This window comes from Sturnus vulgaris, chromosome 20 (genome assembly GCF_052056855.1).
Source record: "Sturnus vulgaris isolate bStuVul1 chromosome 20, bStuVul1.hap1, whole genome shotgun sequence".
Taxonomy (NCBI): Eukaryota; Metazoa; Chordata; class Aves; order Passeriformes; family Sturnidae; genus Sturnus; species Sturnus vulgaris.
The window spans coordinates 5,525,989-5,542,716 of record NC_142262.1 but is presented as its reverse complement, the minus strand read 5'-3'; positions in this window follow the sequence as shown (position 1 = coordinate 5,542,716).

Sequence of the window (16,728 nt, the reverse complement as noted above, 5' to 3'; positions counted from 1 at the left end):
AACATAAAATCTAAAAGAATGAGGAAACTTTTAAAATAATGCTTGATCACTTGCAACAACCACATGGATTGTTTTAAAGGGAATTGTAGACAAATTTTTTTTCTGCAACACTATAATGTAATGAACATATGATAATGAACTAATTAAAAATTGTAATTTATCAAGCCTTGATGATACAAGGAAGATTGTGAAATAAGGATAGGAGGCTGAGGAAATGGAAACATACCCTGAGTGTGTGGATCACCTGAGGACTGTGGATTTGGATTGATAAAGAGACAATAAGAGATAAAGAACACTGCCCCACCTGGTTTTAACAGAGGAAATAGAATGCACACTTCTGGTCACATCTTGCATTGCAACCTAAGACAGAGAGAATCATGTAATTAGAATATGCCATCACTTCCATTTGTTTCAGGGTGCCAGGAAGCACTAAAATACCCCCAAAATGGCCCTTTAAGCACCTTCAGTATTTAGTGAAGAAAATGTAATGGCACCCTGAAGGACATAATAGATTAGAGTTTAAATGATATTTTTTTCTTTTTCCTAGCCTTTATTGATCTAAAAGTTTCTGTCACTGGGGAGTCCTTACAGCTCTTAAGCATCTCAGATTTTATTTAGGTCACATTGCTCAACCTTCCTTATTTTGTCTGTTTATCTCATTGCTGTTTTTTGTCTGGATACCTGAGGAAGAACTAAAAGCTTGGGAGGAGTCCAGTAAGAGTACTCTGCTCATTTAATTCCATCCCAATGGGAAGAACGAGTGCCTGTGCTGTTCCTGTCACATTTACAAAGCTGTAATTTTGTTAGTCCTGTGGGTGCTGATCCTTGGGCTCCTTTTGCCCCATCCTTTGTGCAAGCAGAGCCATGTCCTTGGGGAGCCAGGGTAAATACCTATTTTTGACAGTCATATTTCAGTTTGGTTTCCAGATCTATCTCATATGTTCTTCACACATGCTTCTTCAGACACAAGGGGTTGAAGCCAGGCTGAAAGGTTTAGGGAGGGGACAACAGGAAAAAAGGCTGTAATTCAAGTTAGAGGCTGCTTCAAATTCAAATTGGCTCATGCAGTTCAAGGTGTTTGACTTCCAAAATCATTGCCTTGACCAGAGGAGCTGGAAAGGGCCAGCTCTGTCCTGTAGCTACAGTGATGCTTGGTATAAAGAAGTAGAATGAAAAATATTTAAGTCAGAAAAAAGTAAGGGAAAATAGTGCTTTGTAAACAGCTCTAAATGGATTCCTTGATCATTGGCACTGCATGAGTTCCTCCTTCCTCAAATATTTTTGCCGTGGTAAGAAAACTGAAGTTTCTTGCACCACCAAAGCAATGCTTACATGTACTAACTTGAAATCTAATCTGTGTGTTTTTTATAAAACAACACTGAAAATTCTTACTGCATACAACATAAAACTAGACCTTGAATTATACCTAAACACTTAAATTTCCTCGTGCATCAATATATTTTAACTTCCCTTGTTGTATAATCTTCTTTATAAATTAATTGCCTTATTAAAGTGTGCAGATTTATATGAGTTCATTGGCTTCTTGTACCTGGTTTTGCTCATAAACAACAGTAAGCACACTGATTTACAAGTGCTGTTGATAACTCATCAAGTACAAATGCAGATGTGTTTTTGTGGGGCCTGTTAGGATGGAAGCAGGGAAATAATTCATTTGAATACATTGCTACAGTGTTATCAAATTCATGCCGTGGTTGTGGTTTTTTTTGCTGCTTATATCTCTTTTTTTCCTTTTTCTTTATGTACTACATGCAACCTCTGGCTGTTTAGGATGAGCTAGAAAGGTATAAGCATATGTTCTTAGCTGGTGATTACAGACAGTGCTTTGGCAATCAATTGTTTTGAGGCCAGATGGCCATCAAAAATCTCAGCAAACCATAACACTTACTGGTTTGCAAGATTTATCCTCTAGAAAGTGAACAAGCTGCATATTTAAAAATGGAAAAATGTTGCAGATCTGCATAGCTCCATTTGTTTCGTTTGAGAGCAGCCATATGTTTCCAGTGGAGAGCTGCACAGATGGAGGTGCAGCTCATCCTGCACCTGGGTGTGGGGAGCTCTGCAGGAGTTGTGCTGCCCTGCTTGGTGTCCTCAGCTCATTTCAGGTGTCCCAGGGGCTCCAGAACCTCACTCAGGCTGGGTTTGTCCTGCTGAAAGGAGATTTATATCGATCCCAGGACACACAAGTTTCATTCTGCTGCTCTGTGATTCTGGGTACCAATCACACTTGGGAGGTGCAATCACTTCTTGTCACGAAGATGTTTCTCAATGTGAACATTTCCCCTCTCTGGTAGTCAATTAAGTAATATTGCATAACGTGGTACACAGAGTATCTCCAAAAATGACTTCTTTTGAATACCAAATACAGCTATTTTCTGCTTGCCCTGAATTTGATCCTTCTGGCCAGTACGAGTTCTCTCAGACCTGTGTGATGCACAGTGATGGTGCACATGAAATTTCAGCTTCTGAGAGCACTTGCTCAGTGACTCATTTCTTCTCTCTCTATAAATATGTCAAATGCCACGATGCTCTGAGCAGGGTGATGACCTGTGCATTGAGCATGTTAATTCAAAGGCACGTTTTAATAAGAGACTCTTAATCTCTTGCCATGCTGAACCCAGTTATGGTTACTATTGGCTCTTGCAAAATTCAGAATTGTTAACAAATAACATTCAGTTTTGACTGCAGTAGGAAAAATATTTATGCTTGTTGTTTACAAAACAGACAGTGTTTTAACAGATACCAAAACAGCAGCCACCTTCTGCCTCTTCCAGGTCACTGCTTATCTAAACATTGTGTGGAAGTGGTGTTTTTCCTAGAGTTTTAACTCCTCAAAAAACCCCCGCTGGGTAATTTCCCATTACATTCTCCTCTTAGTAACTGATATACATTTATATTTTAGTTGCAAAAAAGTAAAGACTTTAATGGAAGCTTTGAGGGTGTGATCTCCCCTATTCGAACTCGAAGAAATAAGGATGGAAAAGTTTTGGTATTGTGTGGGCTCTGAGCCCTTAAAACATGAAAGAGACATGAAAGAAATGTGATGTGTAGAGCTGAGCACCTTTACCCTCCCCAGCATAAATCTGAGGGAATGTGAGCACTGATGCAGCTCTGGGCACCTCAGTGCTCCCAGCAGGGTGATTGATGTTTCAGCATCACCCAGGTGTGTGCACAGGGACATAAAGAAGCATGGCTTGGTCCTTTCAGCTTTACTGGGGATTTTCTGGCTTTTTTAAAATGAAGTGATAAACCATGTTGAGCAAGTGATTTATAGCAGGTGAGAGTCCAGCAGGGTGATTATATCTAGCACTTGAGGGAAGCAGAGGGCGTGGAAATAAATGTGTCAGAAATATAATTAAATGTTTTGTGCTGCTGCTGATAGATGTATAATTACAAATGCCACCAGCATCGCATTCCTGCAGGAGGGAACCACAAACATTGTGGTTTTTCTTGCTCTATTTAGAAATTCCCCAGCTTTTCTCTTTCCTCATGTTCCTGTTGTTTTTCTTTGAAATTAAAGGGAATAATAAAAGGTTTTCTCTACCACAAATGAAAGGAAATGAATTCAAACCTGTATGTATTTTTTGAATAAAAGAGTAAAGCAAGTGAAAAGACCACCAGCCTGAAATCAGTCTGTCAGCTGTGGTGAAGATGTAACTCACTGTCTGTTATTTGCACTGGATTTATTTGCCATGGCTGTAACCTGAGCAGTGAATTTGGACACTAAACTCAAAAACTTCTCCTTGCTGAATGCAGATAAGAAGTGGTCCTGCCCTTCTGAACACTGAGTTAGACACAAAGCTGACCTGTGACCCCAAAGTAACCTGGACCTGGAAGCCCAGCTCACAAATTATCTCATTCCAAGGTCTTTGCCTGAACCACGGAGCCAAAAAAAGTTTTTATTCATAGCATAGCAAAGACAGCCTCAGTCAATATTCCAAGTGAAGAACGATTTAGGCTTTTGGGAATATCACTGTTTTCTGTCTTTCTCTTCACTGTCCATCCTCAGTGCTTAAAATCAGCAGCCACCCAAATCTTCTGTTTGTAATTTTTTTTCCTGTTCTCGATTTGAGTTTTCCAACATGCTGGAATGAAAGATACTCATCTGGAGTTCTGGGAGATTAAAATGTAGCCTTTGTGTAACCTAAGCTCATCCATACCCAGGATCCATCAGACTTTTTTAAAACATTTTTTAGGTGACAATGGACAAGAAGAAACACCAGGGAGGAGCCTTTTCATGAATCTGAACTGGGATCCTGGTAAATCAGCCAGAGCCACCTTGCCTCTGGTATTCCAATAACTGCCTGAATCTCCTGTGATCTGACTTGCCACTGTCCTTGAAATCAAGATGTTTGATTATATACTGCAAATGTTTGGCCAAAATGTATGGCTTACCCCCTTTTTTTTTTTTCATTTTGCTGAATGAGGCCTTCAGTAAAATTGGAATCTGATCAGTGCTTATGAAGATTTTGAAAGAAGTATTGCTTTTGCTGTTCATAATTGCTGAAGCAGTGGAGCAGGGACTACTTTAGGGAATGCTGGAGAAATCTTTCAATAGTTGTTTAATCCAAAACAAAGCAAGAATGCAGCACACACAACCTTGATATTTAAATTACAATTTATGCTTGGCATGGCACCTTGAGTTCTGCATGAGCAGTGACTGATTATATTTGAGATTATGGTTAATTTAAAGCCTAAATTTAGGGGATGTGTATATGTAGTGTTTTAATGCCATATAGCAGAGGATTTAAACTGAAGATTGAAAATCGGGTTTGAGATCCTATGCTGAAATTTCTCAGTGCTTTGATGTAGAACAGGAACATTGATGCTTATCTAGTGTGGGCTTTTTTTCTGAAAAGTGTTGCCACACTTTTCTGTCTGAAAGTGAGAACAGGTGGGATAAAGATGTTTTTGGTAGCAGTACATTGCTCATGATATTTATGTTTTACCTGCTGGCTTACCTTCCAGGACACATGGTTAATTTACTTCTTGAAGAGTGCTTCTAAAAGGATGAAGAGACACCCTAAACTCTCCTCCTCCATCATCTTTCTGTTGAAGAGAGGAACTAGATCCCAGCAAACTGTTTTATTTTCTCCAGTAATCATTTGTAGCAATACTTAGCACTTTCAAAATACACTTTTAAGGTGTCAGCTTTGCTGCAGCCCCTTTTGATTCACTCTCACCTGTATTTACTGACTCCTTCAGTGGCCAAGAAATGCTGCCTTCACTATTAATTGTGTTATTGAGTATTACCTTGTGCTTACTGGTATCTTAAGCATAACAGCACTATATCACACAGTCAGATAGACTCATTGTACTAATAGAAAATACACTGAAGTTGTGGAGTGCTTCAGATCCTTTGGTAACAAGAGATATTGCATTCGGAAAGTGAAAATTAATATCCAGTCTGCATACCGTATTTCTAGCCTATGTTCTTCAGGTTTTAATATTTAATAATTCATTTTAGTAATTTTTAATTTCAATACACCATTGGAATTGGAGGGAGGTGACTTTCCCATTACCTTTCCTCTAATAAAAATATTTCTATAAATAAATGCCCTAGATTTTTAATGGCTAAATGTGCTGTCTGTACTCAGCTCATCTGCTTGGTGAGTAGGAATGTGGGATAGAATTGTTTGATTTTGTTCCCTATGTAATGAAATATCCAACCTAGCTGGATTAAATCACTCATTTTTAGCATTCATTAAAACAAGCCTGTGACAAGAATTGTGTAGCTGCTGAATTAAGGCCACACAATTAGGTGCTGCCTAATACTGAGATCTAACCTTCATTAAGAAAAAAAAACCTGTCCCCCACCATGTTTGTGTATTTAAAAGAAATAATACAAATCATTTTCTATAGTGATCCTCCCCACTTATTCCCTAAACACCTTTTAAACTTCTATATTTGTACCTGTAATGGAAGATTGGTTCTTACTTCAGTAGTATGAAATTAATCAATAGACTCTGCTTCTTGGAGAAATTATATGACTCTCTCCTTTAAAAACAAACAAAACCAAGTGCTCACCTTGAAACAAATCGAAGAAATGTGTTTATTTGATCCTCCAGATTTTTGCTGGGGAATCAAGGTTGCACCCCATGGTCCTCAAACTTTAACACTAAAAAGATTATGGGCATCAAATCACAGGTGGAAATTGAGGACATGAACTTTCCTGAAAGGGAAGAGACACGGAATCCCAAGGAGTAAAAGGAGGTAAGTGCAAAAACACAGAATATTGAAGGTCAGCCTGATGATGCTTTCAGAGTATGTAAAGGAAAAGATATCAGTAATTTTATTTACTGCTCTTTCTCTCAGTGTTTCTCATTATAGTGACATCGATGATGGAGAGTACTAAAGTACTAGTGCTAAGAGACAATATTTATAATAGATAAATATGATTTTGTTATGTCGTGGAACTGCATAGAAACTTTATTAAATAAAATCAACCATTGAGTTCTAAGTCCTAGACCAAAAAGCTAGATATTAGGTAAAGACCAATAGGCCACATAAAATAAAGTTTTTTTGGACAGGAACAATTATTGTAAGGTAATAGAAATAAGAAGAAATATTGTAAGGTAATAATTGTAAGGTAAGAGAAATAAATTTAAATTCATTGTCTCAATTGGATTTATTTACACCTTAAAGGCTAAATTACCCTTCTTATAATTTGAAAAATCTTTGAATTAACGGAGGGAGAAAAAATAAATGCATAAAAGGTGACTTCTTGACAGTCTTGTCAATATATTTTTGGAACTGACAGCAGGAGAAATTATGGTATCAGCCTAAAAAATGGAACTCCTCAGGGCTCTGAAAACATGAAGATGATAACATCAGTATGCCAGAGCTATGATATATGAACCCCCCAACCCTTACAGAATAATCAATGACTGCCACATGTATGACACTTAGTATGTGTGTATAAAAATGCATTAATAAGTGTTACAATGCTCTGAGCTGCAGGGCAGAGAAGAATTGATATATTTATTAACACTAATTCTTTGACAATGAGCACAAAGGTGGACACAAGAAACTCTCACAGAGTTAAGAGAATTCTGTATTCAATTTAAACTTGCATAGGGTGCACTTAAGGTGCAAGGCCATAACAGAGTGAGCTTTTTACAAATATGTTAATCTTGTACTTGTGAATAGTGGGCAAAATTGTGGAAAGGAGCTTTAGTTTGATGGAATAAAGAAACACATTGGAATAGACAAGGGGAAGAAAATCTGCTACTAAAGAAATGAGTAAATGTAATTCTGCTTGCAGAGCCCAGATAAACTTCAGATATGCTGGGTAAGGGTCTTTATGTGGGGATACAACTCTGGTGGGGCTCAGTTTTTTTCAGCAGTGGACAGTTGCTGGGTTTGTGTTCTACAGTACAGGCATATTGATGTGGGAATCTTCTGTTTCACCAAGTCTCTGAGCCTTCACACAGATCCTGCAAAGTTGGCAGATGCTTGGGTTTTTCTGTCCACTGAAGCATCTTGAAACAAGTTTTGGCTGACTCAGTGAAGGTGGAGAAATTGAAGTGTTTCTCTCTGGCCTCTGCTCATTTTTGGTTTCTGCCTCTAGGGCTGGAGCTCCTGCTCATCAGCTTTGCATGACAAAGCCTCAAACAGCTGAGGAGATTCTTCCTGTGTGCAGACAATGTGGATTGAGGGTACCACGCTGCTTCATCAGGATTCAGCTCCCTGCAGGTAACACTGCTGCTTTCACCACTTTTGGCATTGGGATTCATGAGACTCTGGGGTCAATCAGGACCCTCTTGCTGGGCATTCCACAGTGCCCTGTGAATGGTGATGATTAGCTTATCATGCCTTTGCTCTTTGATCCCTTCTGAAAGGAAGGCCTGGACTGTGATTTTCCTGTAGATGGATGAGACCACAGATATCCCACGAAAATCTGAGGGAAGAAAGGGGCATCAGTTTTGAGGCACTGGCTGTAACCTGGTCACTGGGAACACTGGCTAGTCCTGGCTTGACAGGCTTTTAAAGTTCTGTTCCTAAACTCAGCAAGCTCTTTCATCATCTGCCTATCTGTGGTACTTTATAAGTGAATATGAGCACTGTGCTGGCTTTGGCTCCAGTTTCAAGTGTTAAATGAGAGAACCTGAGTGAAGATCTTGCCTGACTTGTCTCCCTTGTGTTTGATATTAGTCGAGAAAGTGAGTGCAGGACATTTATGTTCTTTTCCAAGTCTATGGATGAAGGGAAGGGACGTGGCACTGCAATGCCCAGGGGATCAGCTGGTGAGGTATCAGTGATACAGGATATATCCATGATGAGATTCTGTGCTATTTTTCATTTAACAAGAGATGAGATGCATTAATTTTAGCTCGTTTCTCAAGCATTTGCAGGCACACAGGAGGTTTGTGTGTGATGTCTGGGGCCTTGCTGCCAATTTTTGTCATTGCCATTCCCAAGGTTCTCTCACAGCCCACCTCTCATGCCCAAGTCTTGCATTTCTGTATCACCTTCCATTTTTAAGAAGCACAAAATGGTTAATAATTAGGAGGGAATTTATTCCCAGTGGAATCAGTGCAGATATTCCTGGGATGCATCTGGGAGAAAGGGGCACTTCATCTACTACTATGAGAAGAGGAATAAAAATGCTAGGACATGATTTTCAACCTTAAGCAACAATAGTCATTGCACAGCTGCTGAGAGAAAATAAACTCAAAAGCAATTATGACAGTTTCTGAGAGAAGGCTTTCTCAGTCTTGTCCAGGTGAAGGATGAAATAAATAATAAAAAAAGTCAAAGTAATGCTTAGGGCTTTGGGGAGGGGTGCTGCTATACAGAGTAGGATATTACATCATGCACATGTTGGAGAGCATTGGTTAAGCAATTGTTCATGCTGGGGCATTGTAACGACTGTGATGCTTCACACTTTGCTTTCCCCAGTAAGTATTGCTCTGTAATTTGTTTTTGTACTCACATATTGTGTGGTCTCTGTAAAGTCACCATCAAAAATCAATTGTTGCTGAACTTGGGCCTTCAAATGCACGCAAAAAAAAATCTGGCAACATTTGTCTCATGGCAACAGCTCTTCAGCACGGTGAAGGATGATGCAGGGGGCTGGAGAAGAGATTTCTTTGTTTCACAACACACAGGTGTGGTGGTTTTAAATAGCTTGATTTTTGGAGAGGAGGGAAAAAGCCAGCCATGGAAATGATTTTTCTGTGAGGAGCTGATAGCAGTTTCCTCCATACCCAGCAAAACCAATTGCTGCAGCTGAAATCTGCTGTTTATCTTCCTGTTTTTGGAGTTTATGCAACTCTGTTCTGAGCACTGATGAAACAGACCTTGGGTATCATCTTTTTTTTCTTTAATATGTATATTTTTTCACACAATCTGATCCTGCTCAGTTTTCGGTGTGCTTATCTTTGTGTTCACTGTGGGCAGTGGGAAGATGCAGAGAAAAATATGCAAGGAGTGAAACGGGCTGGGAATGGAAAATAGCAATTTGAAGGTGCAGCTTGGCCTCAGAACTTGGCATTTGGGTGGAATGACATTTTTTTGAGCAGCCCTGTACCAGCCACTGAAGTCCACCATGGTTACACATCTAGAAAGGGTGGTGTGTCATTTTGAAGGCATCTGGAAAATTCACACAATTATCTAGATGTAGGGACACATATTGAGAAAGTAAGAAAATGACAGCCTGAGAAATATTCCAGGCTGGAGTTTTTCAGCTCTGTTCCCAGCAGATAACCTGGTCCATCTCAAGGCTAGGGAGAATTTTTCCCAGGATGATAATTTAGTAAAAATAAAAAGGAATTAATACCAAGATAGAAGCCCTGTTGTGGTGTGTGCCCAGGCCCTGGCAATGGGGTGTCTTCTCTCTGAACCAATCTCCTTTTCTCTACTCTGGGAGTTGCAGTCATGCTATAAAACCAAGTGTGTTTCTGAATAAACTTGGCTCTTTCTTCCTGACATGAAAGATAACCATGTAGCTGTGCATCTTATTTCCACCACACTTAAAGGGTTAGAACCCCTTTGACTGCTACATCTAAATGCCAAATGTTTTATCTAAACATCACTGGCTGTGCTTTGATAGCTCAGTTCCCTCTGGTCAGGCGGATTTAACAATTCTTCATGGCATGGGAAGGGGATTGGGTTTCTCCCTCCCTATGCTTGAAGAGATCATGAAATAATCCCAGAGCAGCAGTGATGGGGAATGTTGCACACTTGTGACTGTGCCTGTGTGCTGCAGCCCCAGGCAGTTCCAGCTCTAAAGCACTCACACCCCCAAGCCAGGATTTCCCCTAGCTGAGATCAGCCTGTTGTTTGCTTTACTTGGCAGCCTCACACAACTACGTGGTTTCACAAACCGTGGTAACTGCATCTGCTGTGCTTTCCAAACTCTCCCCTCGTATCTTGGTTTCTTGCTCTGTGGTCTGTACCCAGCCAAGGGCAGAATATCTCGACAGCTCTGTGCTCTCTGCTCCACATCCCATTGTTCTGCTTGTTCTCCCACCCCTGTGCTGTAAATCCACCCCAAACTTTGTAAGGGCTTCCACTGCTGCAGCACCTGAATTGTTTATGGGCTGGTTCCTACACCAGCCCTTCCCTACTCTGCCAAGGCTTTTTTTGTGGTTTTTTTGGTGTGAACAGAGACCCAAGAAGGGTCAGAGATTTGTCACAGATTCCAAGAGCAGCCTCTGGTGGAACAAACATCTCCTGGGCCCCCAGGCTGTGGGGAAATCCCTGGAAGCTGATTACTACTTCCCTTGAATGAACATAATTCCTACTGCAGTGCTCATCAGCTTCTCATTTTGCAAAATTCACCTATAAATAACAGTGCAAACCTGGAATATTCTAAAAGATAGCCTCTCTTGTTGAGCTCTATTCCCCTGAATAATCCTGACGTCTACTGAGACAAGTCAGCTCTTTCAATTCTTTTTTTTTTTTGAATGGGTTCTTTCTTTCCCCTGGATTTTTCTTTTATCAATATTTCTTTTTCTAAAATATTAATCATATTTGATCTTTCTGTTGCTTGTAGGTTACTTTAAAATTAAGAGGAAAACAATGAGTATTTTCATGAGTGAATGTCTTGAATTAATTTTCTTATCAATAAAAAGGGTGACAGAGGTTTAGGTTAATGTTTTTATTTGTGCATTAATGCAGCCTCAGCACTTATTTTGTCTGCCAGTGTTTTTAAGTAGCAATTAGAAAATATATTCAAAGTGAACTTGATTTCCAGTGACTCTGCATAATAAATGGACATATGCTAAACATAATTACATATTTAAATGCATTAAACTGCAAGAATGATTTGAGATATTTCAGCAAAGCTCAATGAAGAAGTATGGGAACTATCTGCTGTAATTGCTTTAGATTTAATTGTACCATTAAAGGCATGAGTGTTTATATTGTAACAATATAATCTGATTTAGGAAGAACTTGCAAAAACATGGCAAAGAATTGTAAGTTTTCTATAACCAGTACTATTTGTGTAACAGCACAGTGCTATCCCTTATTGTAGCAAGAGAAGTTCCAGTAGGATATCATTTATAAATATAAAGACCTTATTTTCTGGAGGCATAATGTGCTTGAGATAGAATGGAGTAGATTTTTAGATCTTCACATAATCAAAATATCCTTAGGGGCTTTTCTTAAAATCATGTAGGGGAAGATGGTCACAGAAGAAAAACTCTATCTAACACAAATGTTGCCAAATAATCTTTGTGTAAAAATGGTGCTTTCAAATGGTAAATTTTAGATGAAAAGGTTACTTTTAATTTCTTCAATTACCCAGGTGAAGAGCCTAAATCATTGTCTTAGGAAAACTTCTAAGATTTTTTTTTTTTTTTTTTTTTCCATGGATTGAGCTGGAAAGGCTGATGTCCAGAGATGACCCAAGGCAGCAGCTGCAGTGAGGAAATTCTGGTTGATGAGAGGCTCTTGTACATCTGGGCTGGGAGGTTATCACAGCAGAGAGGGATCTCAGCTCCAGGCCAGGCAGGATACAGGTACTCCAATGGTAGCCCTTGGAATTAGAGATACTTGAAACTCACTCAAAGGCTGCTTCAAGTATTTCAAAATTCTCATTTCTGTGTACACGGTGCTTTTAATGTGCAGTCTCAGGAAGTAGATGTTGCCACTACTTGTTTTTCTAAAATAAGCTTCCATCACTTTTTTTAGATTAGATACAAAACTGGAAAGCAGAACAAACAAAGACAACTTGACATAATTCTGAATTTCTGCACTATGCCACTGAGCCATCAAATAAGCAATAAGGGCTTTTTTTTCTATGTTCTTTCTTGTTTTAAAACCTATTCAAGGTCATGGTTTGAATAGAAAAGTAATTGGATTTGAGACACCGTATGTTGTGGGATGCTTATGACATCCCTAATGAATGTTCTAAGGGTATTACTTCCAAAGAAGTGTTGACATTAGCATTGTAATGACTGTTGACATGAAAACTTTCATTAAGAGAAACATCTTGAAGTCAGTCTCGTCTGATTTTTTTTTTCTTTCTCTCTTCCACCCATCATGATAAGATGCCCACTCCTGAGACACAAAGGGCTTTGCTTACCTTGCCAGGCTCCAGCCTGTCACAATCACTCATTAGACTTTACTGCCCTTTCACAACACCTCCTGATTCACAGTGACAAATCCTACACTATAAAAGCAACCAGATTGCATTGCTGTGTGTCTCTTGTTAGTCATTTCACAGTATTTATGGTGCTGCTTGCACAGAATGTTATGCCTGTGCTCTGTTTTGTAAATCAACTACAGGTAAATTCTGTTAAAATATATTTTTAAGGCAGTAAAGTTTGGAGAAGTTTCTTTTTGGTGTTTGTCTCAGTGTTTTTGTCTGAAAAGCATGAAAGTGATCTCAAATTTGTTCCCTTCTTGCTTGGCAGTGGAACTTTGAAGAATCCTTTATGTAAGGAACCTTAATGTCATTTGTATAGGACCTGTTCTTCTGCTAATTGTCCCAAACAAGCAAATTTCTCATTAATTTGTGAAAATTTATCATAAAACTGCAAATAAAGAACAAATACAGGGAAAAAAAATGATACTGTTATTCTCAAGTCTTAACTCAAAGAGGTAATAAAGCATAAAAAAATTCAGAGTAACCACTCAAACAAACATCATAAAGAAGCAAGCTGTTACAGTATAACCATCCAACCTCATTCCTGCTTTGGGATGTTTCCTTTCTCATCCATTTCATGTGGGCAGTAAGATCAGAGTCCTTTCCAAATCCCAGTGCAGCACAGACACATTGCAAATAGAGCACGCACAGCTCAGTTACTGCTGCTTGCAGTTTGTCTAAACTCCAACCTGGCCCCAGATTTCTTCTGTTTCCATGGTTGCTTGCACGGACTGGGAATGACAACGATCTGTCAGAACGGAATGCTGGAGTCTGGGAACGCTTGTGTGCTGGAAACCACAGCTGTCACACGAGTGTGACACTGTGACAAAGGCAGGGAAGGCCGGGCTGGTTGGTTTGTCCCTAATCCCAGTTGGATTGGAGCACAGGATGCACCAGGCACCATCATCCTGTGCGTTTTGCTCTCTGCTGTGCGTGCTGCAGGGATTCCTGTGATGGAAAGAAGCTGAGAGGCAGGGCAGCACAAGGGCTCTGGCACTCTGCCCCAGCAGTGACTGTCTGTGTGTCCCTGCTGTGTCCCTTGCTGGATGGGGTGGCAGACAGGCAGCCCCAGGCTCTGGGCAGAGCCTCCCACACCTGTGTGAGGTGCAGCTCACACACAAACACGAGCACCCTGAGGGACACTGGCACAGGGGCTAGTGGCTTCCCATAAAATGCCATCAATCCCTGCCTGGAGAACTGAGCTGCCAGTTTGCACTTTTGCTGTTTGCATGCTTCATTAGTCTAGTTTAGAATTTTTTTATTTTTTTTTTTTAATAGGATTAATTGCTGCTTACAGACTGAGAGAATGGTGCTCTAAATGGTTGGTGGCAAAACACACCTCTGCCCTGCTGGGAATTCTGCTGTGCATGGGAAGTGTCTGGGAGTAGGAGAAAGACACATTAATAGTTAAACTAAAGATCTGACTGAGCTGCCAGAATAAGAATGACACGGGGAGGAAGGAGGTGGGTGGGCTCTGAGCTGAAATCCAGAACCAGGGCTGTGCATCCTCAGTGAAGCCCCACATGGCACTGAAATCCTTGTGCATAGTGGTGAAAAAAGACAGCATTGAATGATAGGTCTTTAGTAGAAATAAGCTGTTTTTTCAGAATGTTTGGTGAATTCTACCTACTTAAGTGTTTCTGCTTGTTTGTCTGTTTTTTGTTTTGTTTTATTTCACTAGCTGTATCATTCTTTCAAAAGGCAGAGCTGTGATATTTCAGCCGAGATTGTTTAGACTCCACGTCCTGTGACATTTCCCACGCTGACTGGAAAGTTTGTCTCCTACAAAGAAGTTCTCTCTGTAAGACAAGCAACATATAAGGAGTGGAAAGAGTCAATTTCTGAAAGCTGAAACCTGCAATTATTCCACAATTCTTCATCCTTTGTGTTTGGAATTATGCAGGGATTCATCAGGACTTGTAAAAGCCAAAGTTCTGTTGCTCTGTAGTTTGGGCTCTGTGGTTTAAGATCTCAAGAGGTGATGCTTGCCTTTGATGGCTCTCACACCTGCAGGAGAGGCCACTGCTTGCAGGGCAGAGTCTCAGTGCTCTGCTTTTATTTAAAGTGTCTCAGCTGCCCACCTGTGTGGGAGGAACAGGGCAGCAGGTGGGTGAAATTCTTGTCAATGGAGCTCCACTTTTGGATCTTCTCTGCAGCTCGAGGAACACAGATATAAATAAATGTTTAATGAGCGAGGCCTCCAGTATTGTGAAACTTTGGCATGAATGTCTGAGAATGTCACTATTACTCCTAGTGCTGTCAAATTTAAATTATGTCTGAAAGGAGGCAGAAAGCTGAAATCAGGCTGCTGCTGTACTGCTGCATCGTTAAGGAAGAAATTCAGGTCAGAGGGAAAAGATCAATCTTTTCCCCTTGTGATTCTCCCAAAATCTGTTTTCTGCTGTTGTGCTTATGACTTCCTATGTTGTGTTAACATTCTTTCATAAGATTTTTATCACATATTTGAATATTAATATATTTCCTCATCATGTTGACATATTCCCATCTCTTTACCGTGTGGGGTTTACAATTGTTTTCTCATCCAGCACATTAAATCTGGCACTTATCCAGGAGTCCTTCAGGGCAGCTTTGCAGGGATAAACTTCCAGGGAGTCTCACTAAAGCTTAGGTGGCACAGCAGGACAGCAAGTGAAGCAAGCATGAGGCATTTCTGGCGATTTCTTTGCAGAATCCTTGGGGAGGGTTCACAAAATCCTTGAGGGGGCGCATCCAAAATGGCCCTCGAGCAATTGGGAAGGACATTCTGACCCTGAGTCAGCAGCACCTTCCCTTGGCCCAGCCCAAAGCTGGTCCTGGTGCATTTGGACATGTGCCATGAGTGCAAATCCCTGGGTGCTTCAGAAAGTGGAATGGGAGGTGTTGGCTGTCTCCTTGTGCTGGGAATGCCCACCCAAGGTGAATTTCATAGCCTTGACCTTCCTTCTGGGGCAGCTACATTATTTTCCACTGTAATTTTGCTCCCCTTGCATTTACTTTTGGCTCCAGCTCTTTTTCCCCTAATGGGGTGGGAGCATCTGCCTAAATTCATAAACTGCGTCAATATTTTTGCTGTTTTTCCTAATACTACTAAGGATTTTTTTCCTCTATTCAAAAACTGTTATTTTCCTGTCCTTAGAAGATTTATTATCCTGTTTTTCATTTTCTGTTCTATGTGTTTGACATATCTTTAGTTATTAGAATAGAAGCCTGACACTGTAAGAAACAGAAAATGTTTGCCTGCATTACATTTCCTATTATAAATGGTGCTTGTTCTTTGCCATACAAACGAGCTCCTTGAATAATTTTAGTGTGCTGTTGAGAACTGTGTTGAGCCATTTGCCAGTAAATCAGCAACTCTTACAGTAAACTCTCCATGCTTTGTCAGCCACTATATCTGGGGAATAAAATCTAATAAAAAAATCCAAACATGGAGCAGTTATAGCTTATCTCCCTGAAAAACTTGCAGTATTTTGAGTTTAGGAACCAAGTATCTGGATTTTTTGGCATGCATCCTTTAGTACTAAAGCTTTGAGATGTAAAGCAAAATGTGCAGAACATCTGCCTTTTGCTACAAATCTGGTATCTGCAATAAAATACATTGGCCATTTACTGTTTTCCTTTTAGTTCCTCACTTTTGGGGAAGGTTCACCTCCTGAAAGCTGCAAAATTTTCAGCTTTGTGTCTCAGTTTGAGACAAGTTAGGAGGAGAGATCCTGAAAGGAGCATCTCATCTAAAGAAGTCAGGATTTGGCACTCCCTCCCCCACCAGTGATACAGTGAAAAACAAAGTTCACTTTCCTGGTAAAATTTAAAAGTTTAATAAAAGACAATAGGAGACAATGATAATAAAGCAAAGGGTTAATGGTAAATGACCTACTCTCTTTGGAGTCACTCTTTAAATACCTTTTCTATTATATCAGCCTGTTGCATATTTAGAAACCATTTTCTACAAATTAGTTTACATATTCTAGGAACTGTTTAGCATGGCCACTCCTTGGGCCTTTTTAGAGCACGTGTGTTTCCTGGCTGTGGTTTTAGTCTGTTCTTGTCATTGCCAAGTTTGGGCCTTGGCCCACACTTTTTTCAGATGGCAGGTGCTGATACCTGGCATT